We start from the raw sequence: 12,539 nt of genomic DNA on the forward strand, positions 1-12,539 counted from the left end.
TGGTGCGTTCTGCCTTGTTATTATGTTGCCTCACATTATATTTTAACATAAATGTATAGTGATTATCACCAATTTAGAGATGGAGAAGCTAAAACACTATAATTAGTGGTTTTCACATTAACCAGCAATTGAAGTTTTCTTCTCCATTATATCATCCTAAATACAGCACGGAAAAAATTCAGGCCAGCTAATACTATCTCAACAGAATCTTCGAGGGGAAAAACAGACTTGCTATTTAGATGAGCTGTCATTTTACTATTTTCCCAATAGAAAATTCCAACAAATACTTTTTTCTAGAGTACTCTACGGCTAAGTTGTGGCAGTCAATGAAGCCCGCCTTCTAAAGAGGTTCATTTCCTTTCCACCAGAATGTATGCTGTGAGAGAGCAGGGGCTAGCATTCACCCACACTTAGCATGGCTCCCTGCACACAGGGGTACCGAGCACGTGTTGAACTAATGCTGGCTGCGTCTAGATTAATGAAGACCCAGAGCCCTTCATCCAGATGATCGTGATCTCTAGAACCAAAGGGACCAGGCATCAGTGCAGAAGGCGGGTGGTGAAGGCGGATTTCTGGTGGTGAAGATAAAATATATATATCCCGTCTGTGTTTCCATACATATGGTGAAGCCATGCCTCTGTTAATTCAGTTTGTAAATATAAGTGCTTTTATATTTTTAAAGAGTGGTCAATTCTCTAATTTCTATTGCCACGTTAGGAGACTCTTTCTATAATCTGAACTGCTTAGAATTAACCTGATAGAAAGAATGTTGGAAAATTCTTTCACTTTCATTCCATATCTGCGTGTGATCTTAAAAAGTATGGATTCAACAGCCCAAATAATAGTTGTATATTCTCAATAAAGACTTTGCCAAATATGAAAGCATAATCCCCTAATCAGTGCCAAGCATTAGCAATGATGAAGAACAATTAAAAAGCTTTCCCTGTGTTGATTAAAGCCAGCTCTTGTGGTGACTCAGGGTACACTGTATGTTCTCAGAATAAAGTACTCACTCATGTGAGGTAAATTAATTATTCCAGGGCAGGAATTTACCCTATAATGGATTGCCTCCTCCCAGAAACCTGACAACCAAAAGAGTAAGTCTGACATATGAGAAAATGGAAACAAAATTGTTTTTCAAGGGGGATCCAAGCATAAAAACTGCACAACCTTTCTTAAAATATCAAAAATGAAATAAAGTAAATTCAAACTATTATAAATGCTTGATTATTCAAGCATTCAAGTGGGTCTTGCCCATTCATGGATTTTCCACATCTTTTGATTTTTTCTCCTTAGATGCTTTCAATTCAATTCAGCTAATGTTTATAGATCACTTACTGGCACCTAAAGCAGTTTTGTGGAGAGACCCCATAAAGGATCACAACTCATTGTCAAAAGCGTAATGAAATGCAAGGCATCAAGGGACCCACGGAGTCCACTGACTCTAGTTGGGGAGTGTTGACAAAGACCTGAGAGGCAGAAAGACTGGACTGAGATCTTGATGATGGAATTCAAGTTTTCCAGCTGGAGAACTCCTGTGCGTTGGGGGTGGGCTGCAGGCAGGACCTGGCTATGAGAAACAGCCAGGAGACAACCAATGAACACGCAGAGTATTTTCAGGACTCAACACGAGCACTGGGAACATCAGCAAGAGTCGCTGCATTCTGGAAGCTCTTACTATTCCTAGCACGAATATCAGAGCGGTATTTCTAAGAGCATGGTTTGTGAACCACACAGTTATGAGAAATCCTTGGAAAAACACAAATGCCTGGGCCCCATCTCAGATCTGCGGAATCAGAATCTCTGGCTGGGGCCTGGGATTCTCCATATGTGACAACCTTTCCAGGTGATTCCTAAATACATCAAAGTTTGAGGAAAGCAAGTAGGAGTATAGGCAGAAGGTTCAGAGGAGGAAGAATGAATGAGAAAAAGAGCTGAAATGTGAATCATTTTATTTAAAATTTTACTGGAGGGTGAAAATAAGGGTAACATGAGACTTGAGGATTACTGTGGATTTCACTACACTTTGCCACATATGTGCCCTCCCTTCTCTCAATCTTCATCACTTGGATGGGCATAGTCTCCCATCTCCTCTCGCCTGGACTCACACATTTGTTTTTCCTGCCTGAGTCTCCACTGAGGCCCCTTCACCATGCTGCCAGCAGCATTTTCCTTTCCTCCCACCCAGACAGCAATCCCTCAGCCCTGGGGCGTCCACTGAGCCCAAGGCCAGAACCCCCAGTTTTTACCCCACAGAACTGTTAAAATATTATCAGTTTTATGTGTGATGGTGTAAAAAGGTTTTAGAAGTACTCTAATCATGTATTCACTGTAAAACAGAAATAAACTGTGCCACTTCTCTGCTTCAAGTGTCCAAAGGCTCCTGACTTGCCTAGAAAGCAAAACAGGTCAAGACCAGCCAGCTATCTTTCCCACCACCTTGGAGCTCAATTCCTTGGACGGAGCAGAGCATTTCACCTTGGAGCTACACTTCTCTCTCTACCCAGAATGCCCTTCTCTTCATCAGTGAGGCTTCAACTCAAGCATCACCAGTCCCACCACCATATACTTGAGTATAAAGGACTGAGTTTTCCTTGGTAACTTGTAGTCAACACAGACGGGGAGGGCAGTCTCACTCCAAGTGAGTTCACTGCCTTCTTCTGGTAACAGACCCTGCTTCTCATACCCCAGGGCTGGTCACATGACACAGTCTGATCCAATCACAGTTCTCCAAACCCCTGGACCAATCACAGTCCTTCCTTTGACGTTTCTTCTAACAGGAGCTGGCAGAGTAGATGTCTCTTTATAACAACAAGGTTACAGAGATATAAAGCCCATTTTGACTGTGACCTTTGTCTGATGTTTTAGAGATGGGTGGCTTAAGAGAAGGAAGTCATCACATGGAAGAAGACAAAGTTGAGAGAGCAAGATGATCCTGGGGACATGGGAGCCCCTGGTCTCATCACCCAAGGCCAAACATACACGAATTTATATGAGCCAATAAATTCCCCTTTATGGTGTAATCTGGTTTGATGTGGGTTTCCCTTACTAACACAGGGCCTCCCTCTACTGTTTGAGCGGGGCTCCTGGTTTACAAGGACCCCAGGTGACTCAAGTTATCTCAAATGGCCAGGGATTAACTGTGAGAACACCTGGGAAAACAGACTCTTGGCCAGTTGGCCAGGTCCCCTGGGAACACTGAAAAAGTCAGACCTCATGTTTGACTGAGGTCAGGGAAAAGTGGCAGCATAAACAGAGAGTACACTAAGAGACTCACTACAGAATCAAGTGGAGCCACTCACAGCCTCTCCTTGCCAAGGAAACGAATAGTAGAAGCCTCTGGGTTCACACCAGGCTAGCTTCCTCCCCTCCAGAGAGATCTGCTGAGAAGTACACTAAGGTTTGCTAAATCAAGGTGAAGAAGTAACAGGTTTTCCTTAGGGCTCCTATTCCCTAGGGTTCCAGCAAGAGCAAACCTTGACCCCTGTAACTGAGTTCCCTGGTCTAATGCCCTCACGAAAGGAATGGAAAATTGATTTTAGCCATGTGTCCAAAGGTGTCATACTCAGAAGTACTAGCTGGGTGGTAACCGTACACTTCATTTCAGTTTCAGTTTTCTGAAAAGACTTTCGTTAAAACAGAAAAAGTAATTATTTCTCAGCAATTGTACACTGTTGACATTTCTGATTTATAACCTTGTTTTACATTTGGGCCTACATATTACTAGAAAATAATTTGAGCCTTACTATTGCAATTCACTCCTACCTGAGAGTCTGAGAGAGGAAAATGGCACTTAACATAGTAAGCTCTGGACCAGGAGTCATCTAGTGATGATTTGATCACCAAATCAAGTCACTTTCTACAATATACTTGAAACATAGGCCAGCAATGATATAATCATTCTATATAAACACAAAGAATTGTCAAGAAACAGTCAAAAGAGCCAAGTGATGGCAGAACCAATATTATCCAGTTACGTGAAAATCTCCATTCTTCAAAGAGATCTCGGGGAATCAGTTCTTAATCCAGTAGCAAACTGTTCAAGTTTCATCGAATTTAAATTTAGCAGGCAAATGCAAAATATTTTCCTCTCTAGGAATTCCCAACCCACTCCTAAAATCTACTCTATTATGTACACCCACTGAGAAGAGCTGTACCATGATGAGTCCTCAAGAACAAGAAAACAATATCGATATTCTGTCTTACAGCTAAATGTCATGCTGAGAATGTAATGAATTGATTTTCATAAGCTGGTCAAATACAGCATTTATTAGATTTATTATACACTGTATCAATGCTTCCTAGAAAATTAACTTTGCAGTTTGTGTTTCACTTAAACTAAAAGGATTATTCCTTTAATACAAGCTGATAAACCCAAGAAGAGACTCAAAAACATGTTAGGAGATAGGGACAGACTGAGTAGATTTAAAAATCTATCTCCGATAATCTTCAATAACGGAATATTTAATTTTACTTAGTTTTTTGTTTGGTTTGGTTTGGTATTTTGCCTCCAGCAAAAATCAAGCTTATCTTTTGAGACTATCTAGAATAAAGCTGCCTGGAAATGACAAACCGAAGAAGCTACCACAAACCTTTGGTGAGGAAGGCCCCAGATTATAGCATTTTGTTCATTTGCTCTTAAAAAAGAAATCCACAAAATGCATTTCACAATATGAAACGCTCTTATGGTGGCATTTGTGATGATAGCCATTTTAAACTTTTATACCATGTTTTTAAGAACTACTACAAAATATCTCATATGCTGTTTCCCGCATTCATAACATACCTTAAAATACCTAATTACAAACTGTGCAACTGAATCATATACTACTCATGTAATTGAGAATTCACGGGCTGTATAAATTAAATTTCCCATTCAAAGCATAATATATAGACTCTATCAGTTTTCTTCAGTTAGTCTGCAGAGTAAATACAGACAAAAACAGAGGTTAAAATAATGTTTCTAATGTTGTTTTTCTTTAAGAAGATGAAACCTGAAACTATATTGGTTTGAAAATTGAATATTACAATTTTAATTTGTGAAAAATATAAAATACTCAAGCCCAGGGAATCTGTTTTAAGGAACTTGCTCATTATTGTAGGACAACTTTTCCTCAGGGAGAATGCCACCCTTCAGCCAGGTTTTGAAGATGTTCATATCAAAACTCCTCAATGTGGATCTTGCGGTAACATTTTTCCTTTCCTCACAGTGGCTTTAACTTGACTTCTTAATAATCACAGGCCACCTCAGAAGAACCCTCCACCCTGCCTTTAGTTATTCCTCTCTTGCTTTCTGACCTTCCCTATTCTCAGAGAAATGCTCTTTATAAGCAGCATGATTACCATCGATGGAGGGAGTGCATTTCTGTTCTATTTTTCCCATCTTTTCATGCCGTAATTTTTTTCTTTTACTTTATCAAAGGGAAGAAAACATATTTCAACAAATCTTCAAATATCCAAATAGCAAAACTAATGGTGAGCACTACAGAACAATGCTAACAGAAATATAATACAAGCCATATATGTAATTTTAAATTTTCTATTAGTTATGATTACAATATAAAAAGAAACTGGTGAAGTTAATTTTCATAATATGTTCATTTAACCCAACATATCTAATATACTGTCATCTCAACATGCAATCAATGCAAAAATTATTAATGAGATATTCGACAGTCTTTTCCTACTAAATCTTAAAAATCTGACGTATATTTTAAACTTAGAGCACATCCAATTTAGAGCAGCCACATTTTACGTGCTTAAAGCCACATGAGGCTGATGGCCACCATACTGGACAGCACCCAGGAGAAAAGTGACAGCCCACTGGTTTTGCTCCTCCTTCAAAAAGCCAAGCACATACTGGAGTTCATCAGTTGTACCTATTTAATTAAACAGCTTAAACCATAAAAATAAACCCAAATAATTTCATGAATCATTTATACTACTCTGGACAAATACTGTATGATCTCACTTATATGTGGAATCTAAAAAAACCAAAAGTCATAGAAACAGAGGGTAGATTAGTGGTTACCAGGGGCAAGGGAGGTGCGGGGGTGGGGGGAGGCGAGGGAAATAAGTGAGGGTGGTCAAACTTCCAATTATAAGATCAATAAGCCCCGAGGATGTCATGTCCAGCATGGTGACTCTAGTTAATAATACTGTATTATATACTTGAAAGTTGCTAAAAGAGTAGATCTTAAAAGTTCTCACCATAAAAAAAAAGGCAACTGTGAGGTGATGCGTTAACTACCCTGATTGTGGTGATCATTTTCCAATATATACCTATATCAAATCATCCCACTGTACACCTTAAACCTACACAATGTTATATGTCAATTATATCTCAATAAAGCTGGGGAAAAAAAGGTTTATAATTTCAAATTCCCTCCTGCCTTTCCTAGTTTTACCCTATAGTTTAGGCAAAGTTATACAAAACAAAATACAAGGTATGTGAGTGTTAATAAAAAAATAATAATAAGCTTTTTGTTTCTTTGTTTTTACTTTTTCCTGAATGTGTCCAGAAAATTAAGGGAGATATGATTTGTTTTCCTATTATTTAACTAATTTCCTGCCTCATTTTACTACCTCCCCCTCCACTCCCATCCCCCACTCCATTTGGCATTTGTGTTTGGGGTGGTCATGCAAGATTTTAAAGAGGTCAGCTTGGGCCAGTGAGAGCAATCAGTGAAGGCATCATAATCAAAAATAAAGCTTTTATTTGCCAAGGCAATATAAGGCATAACGAGCCAGTGAAAAGAGCAGGGGCACAAAACCAGAGATCTAAGGCTATAGGCTCGCTCCCCTCTCTCCTTCCCTCCAAACTCTCTACTCTCCCTGCTCTTCTCCATAATTCAAAGGGTTGATACGAGGGTCAAGTGACATCATGCGTTTGAATGCGTGTTATAAACATGATGCTCTATCTCTGAGGGTAGAGCATGGCATGGCATGGATTAACACTGCAGAACCACAAACCTATGTTCTGATTCTTCACTCCTCACCTCCACTCCACCTCCAGCCCCACCCCATCCTTCCTCCTTCCTCCAATAAAGGAGCTCCCGTTACAAATGCCAGGCGCTGCCCTTGGGAAAACAGATGCCCTCACCTGGAGCAATTTGCTCACTGAGGATTTTAGACCTGGAGGCTCTTCCTGAAGGTATGGTCACTATTACCCCAAGCATCAAAGTCGCAATAATTTTCTCTTCAGAAGGTTAGGATTGGGGATGTATTGTCAGAGGTAGGCATGGTAAATTTAACTGAAGAACTGATTCTTGTTAATTACGGTGTAAAGATTTGTATCCTGGCCTCTGCTTATTCAGCTGAGAGATGCTCTGTGTAAATTTGAGGTATAGCTTAAAGCCCTAGGACAAGAATTAAAAGGTTTTTTTGGCTCATTCACAATCACTTGTGTGTTAGTGTTAATATTTGTCATAAATCTGCCCATTTGTACATGTTAAACAGATGGCAGATCTCACAAAATAACTAAGATACACTCAATTGTACTGGATGAGTCTGAAATTAGTGTTCAAGAAGTGTGGTGCCCAACATTAGCAACACCTCATTCTTACTGTGCAGCCGACCTCAGGCGCACCTAAGTATTCCCTGTGACTGCCCTTGGGGGCACTGTTGATGGCAGTGAGGCATTCTGGAAACTCCAAGGGAAGCCTGTATTAGAGGCCAGAGCTGGTACCTGTCCTAGAAACTGTTATAAGCTTTGTTGGTTACATTTTGGATCTTTGTAATAATTGATACTTTGTATAACAGAGTGCCTGTCTGGTCATTTTGGTCTATGTTGTTAGAGATTAGATTATACCTCGCTTATTTAGAATAAGTTTCTGGGGGCCAGCCCGGTGGCATAGCAGTTAAGTTCGTGCGTTCTGCTTTGGCAGTCCGGGGTTCGCTGGTTCAGATCCTGGGCACGGACCTACTCACCACTCATCAAGCCATGCTGAGGTGGCGTCCCACATAAAAGAGCTACAACTCTACAGCTATGATATACAACTACGTACTGGGGCTTTGGTAAGAAAAAAGAAAAAGAGGAAGATTGGCAACAGATGTTAGCGCAGGGCCAATCTTCCTCAAAAAAAAAAAAAAAACATGCCTCATTCCACTTGGTCAAGGAGATAACTAGGCAGGATAATTAAAAAAAAAAAAAGAATAAGTTTTTGTCCATCTCTACACTAAAAAATGTGAGAGTGTTACAAGCTCTAAAGTGCTATGGAGAAACATTGCTTAGGGAGGAGGAAGGCGGAATTACATGTACGCTGGTGTGTAAGCATGACAGCCTCAGAGCACCAGGACTTGGGCCTGTTCTTAGAGCATCCTCTAGGCATTCTCCACCTGTCCTACTTCAAGAGTTCCAGCTGGTCTGCCTCCAGGCCCATTGCTACTTTGAAGTGCTGGCTGCAGGATTAAGCCAATTCTTATGCAGCTGACTCAGTCCTTAATGGCCATTTCTTCTACAAAAATTTGTGTGTGTAGGGGAGGGTGTGGGTGTTGGGGGGGGTGAATTTGAGGTTTAAAGTTCAAACTAGAAATAAGCTGAAGTGGTCTCTGTTTGCTCCCTGTCTAAACAGGCTTTAAGACCCAATTGGATTTACATGGCCGCCAGGCCAGAGAATGTGAGAACTGACAACTTGTGTGCAGACAAGCATTTATCCAGGTCGTTTATCCAGATTGTTTTGTTAAAGCTTTCCTACATTAAGAAAAACATTAGGAAAAATTAATAAAAAAACCTGTCTTACACTCAAAATAAACAAACACAGTGCTTTGTGTAATGTGTTATGGACGCCCTGCAATGTCATGTGTTCATTTTTTTCAATCTTTTGAAAAGACTAGTAAACATGAACTAGCCATTCTGGCACACAGGGCTGTGATTTCACACGACTGCATCTTGAAAAGACGGTCTTCTAAATGCTACAAACGGTGGGCACGCCAAGAGGAACCAGGACAGAAGCTACAAAATGACAAAGGCATGCTTTCCTATTTTCCTCAAAGTTCTAAGTAGATGATAATTACCAACTCATACAAAGAAACACAGGAGAAGGAGAACATGATCTTTACATCTTCGGCAGTGACTGCGTCAGTGCAGCGAGCTCGGCCTGTCCCTGGTCTTCGTTCCTGAGCCTATCATTCTCGAAATTCCTGTTCAAGTCTCATTTTTAAAATTTCATTGAAATGTGCTTGGTTTTATTTTTAAAGTGGATATTGGGACTTATCCTGGACTGGCCTGACAACTGCAGACACAGGGTCCAGGTCCAACTTTCCACAGAGTCGCCCTATAGCCATGTTGTTTGCCCACCTGGGCCTCAATTTACTCATTCATAAGATGAGACTAATAATGACCCTTTCCTACTTTCTTTGCAATAATGCTGCTAGAATAATTGAAACAGCAAATAGAAAAATGTTAAGTACCTTGAGGGAAGAAAGACTAGGAATTATTAATCCATGAAAACAAAACTGAGAACTACTGGGTGCCTACTCTCCTGTCTAAAGGAAGAGTCAGCCAGTTTTTGAAATTCCTGAAGCACATCAGAGAGCAATCAGCATCTCCTCAGCAGGCTGCAAGCTGCTGTGGAGACCGAGCCCCCCTTTTCAGGACAGTGTGCTTTCAACGTCCCATTGACCGGAGCACAGGGGACTGTGTGGGACATAAGGTGAGGTCCAGAAGGCGCCTGATGTCCACAGGGGGAAACAGAGCCCCACCTCGGTTCCTTTCTGGGTGGATCTGATGTTAGGAATCACCTTAGGCAGGTACTAGTGTCCTTGGGGAAAGGAAGGGGACAATGGGGAACCATTATGCATCTCTGAGCATTTTTCTGAACATGAAGTCCTAAACACATGAGCCAAGACATGAATTCCTAAAATCACTGGCTATTAGCTGCCTGTATGTCCCCTACTACAGTGCTGTGATACTCAAACGTGTCCACTGCTATTGAGATGTCAACTTTCTATTTAGGCGACCATAAACACTCTCCCTTAACTTTAGCTCTAGTGCTGGGAAATGCACTCTGAAACACACACGCATGCACACACACACACTGTCCCTACTACAACAATTTATTCCAGGATAGAAATGAGAAGAATAGTAGAAAACAGGGAATTTCATCTCTCTTATTGTTGGAAGCTAAGACCCTCCTGAACACACAGGAAGACATGAGTGTAAATAATTCCTTAACATTAAATCAGTATTGAAGTATTAGGAGAGACCACAAAAGAGAAACCAAATCTAAGAATGCCCAGGAGTCAGCTCTGCGAGTAGCTTCTAAGACAGAGGAGGAGGAGACAGATATAATTCCACCTCGTATGATTTAAGTTACTTGTCAGTGAGAATCGTAACAATTCATAACAAATTCATAACAAAAAATAAACAGCAGCAACAGTAGGCTTTGTGACTGTCCGAGGTACATTGCTTCCAACATCTTTCCAAAGAAATCAAGATGCTGAAATGCTGCCCAGTGCTTTCCTGCTTAAAAGACTGATGGCAGTTTGAACGCAAACCCAGGTCTTCTGATATATAGAAGGATGTTTCTTTTTTTTTTTTTTTATAATTTTATTTATTTATTTTTCCCCCAAAGCCCCAGTAGATAGTTGTACGTCATAGCTGCACATCCTTCTAGTTGCTGTATGTGGGACGCCGCCTCAGCACGGCCGGAGAAGCGGTGCGTCGGTGCGCGCCCGGGATCCGAACCCGGGCCGCCAGCAGCAGAGCGCGCGCACTTAACCGCTAAGCCACGTGGCCGGCCCAGGATGCTTCTTTTTAATCAGACTTCTGTATGAACTACCTGCTCATTAAGTGATCTCATTCTAGGACAGACTGCCCAAGAGTCCACCCCAGACAAAGCGGAAGCACAGGGTTACAGGATCTGAAAGGCAATCAGAAGAGGAAGGGGGAAGGAGAGATGGACGGAAGAAGGTAGTGGGGAGAGAGGGAGGACAGCAGGCAAACCTCAGGTGGACCAAGTGTCACACCTCTCCACGGCTGTAAAAATTCCGAGAGAGGTGCTTCACTCTTCCTCTCAGCGCATGAGATGCCTCACCTCTCTGCCTATTTCCCTTTCTAGGTGGCTGTCCATCTCTCCTAAGCAAACAAGGCAAGCTACCGAGCATGCTCAGTACATCACACGCCTTCACTCCCATTAACCTTAAAATTTGTTTTTAAATGGCAAAAGAAAGTGAAATTAGCATGAAGTATGACAGGAATTTCTAAACTCAGTACAATTTAAATGCAAAAAAAAAATCACTAGTTCTATAAAAGAGGTACACATGGATGCGCAATTTTAATTGCATCATTCATTACACTCGATCGCCGGACCAACATCCCAAGGTAAGTACAGTAATTATAAGGTGGAAATGCACACAACACACTCTCAAAGCAGGGCACGCACATCTACGAGGTGCACCACAGAGAAGCATCACATGTGGTTGGGTTTTGAACAGCATACTAATTACCCCACGTTAGAAAATGGTGTGTCTTCTGAGAACACACTCCAACATCAACCTGTCCCTTCGATTGCTATCATAGGACAATGGGTGTGCATGGTAATTCTAGATCCAAAAATGTTTAAATCTCCTGTAATGGCTTATTTCATGGTTAATTTATTATTTTAGTACACTACATGCAATGATAATATTAGTTTAAATGTAATAAAGGACTTTGCTGTACAATTAGTTGTAAAATAAATGTTCACTTTGAAGTTGGAAATAAAGGTGATGTTTTCATCTACCAACAAACCACAGCAGAGGATTATCTGTGCCATGTACCAGGAATATGTGGCCCTATTTATCCCTGATTTCCTAATTCCCAGACCAAGCAAACCCACGATCTTCTCCTCACAGGAGGTTGGGGACTTGATGCAGACTCTGGGCCTCATGAACATTTCTTAGCAGAGATGCACCAGGGCTCCAACCCCAACCAACACTTCAACTATCCCCCCATACTCTGGATCTTCCCACCCCAATTCCTGCCCCGGAGCATCAGGCAAATGGAGGAACGTATTTAGATAACCGTGTGGGTGTTCTAGAACTTTTACACATGCACACGGTCAAAATATAGTCACAGTTCTTACACAGACTGTTGCTAGAACGCTGCTGGGAGAGTAGACACAGAGTCCCACTCCGTATCTTTTTAGAGACCTTATGAGTAGCTGATGGTACACTTCCAACGACACTGGTCACAGAACAGCGAGGAAACTGGAAGTCACACAAATGATATGAATAGCAACCAGGAAGATGCAGGACATTTCATTACTGGGTCAAACTGGATTAATATGTTGCTTTATTTAGGTTCTCTGTGAAACAGAAAACCACACGGCCTTTTAACTCATGCCTTTCATTACAATGGGCTCCACTCTCCTGTGGAGAGGAGCTTGACTTCCTCCACCACGAAGCTAATCTGTGTCGGACACAAAAGTGGTGATATGGGGTGGAAACAAAACAGTTTGATTTAGGTAATCAAAGCATCACCTAAACTGGGTCGCAAGAGAAAACTTCAAGAAGAACTAGACCCATGTTTACAACACCAAAACTCTTCATAGGTATAG

At 41.3% G+C, this 12,539-nt stretch overlaps 1 protein-coding gene across 1 annotated transcript in view; it reads right to left on the reverse strand.

The window, feature by feature from the left end:
* Positions 1–12,539, reverse strand: part of SLC9A2 (solute carrier family 9 member A2) — a 96,422-nt gene that overhangs the window by 43,698 nt on the left and 40,185 nt on the right. The window lies entirely within an intron of this gene.

This window comes from Diceros bicornis, chromosome 40 (genome assembly GCF_020826845.1).
Source record: "Diceros bicornis minor isolate mBicDic1 chromosome 40, mDicBic1.mat.cur, whole genome shotgun sequence".
Taxonomy (NCBI): Eukaryota; Metazoa; Chordata; class Mammalia; order Perissodactyla; family Rhinocerotidae; genus Diceros; species Diceros bicornis.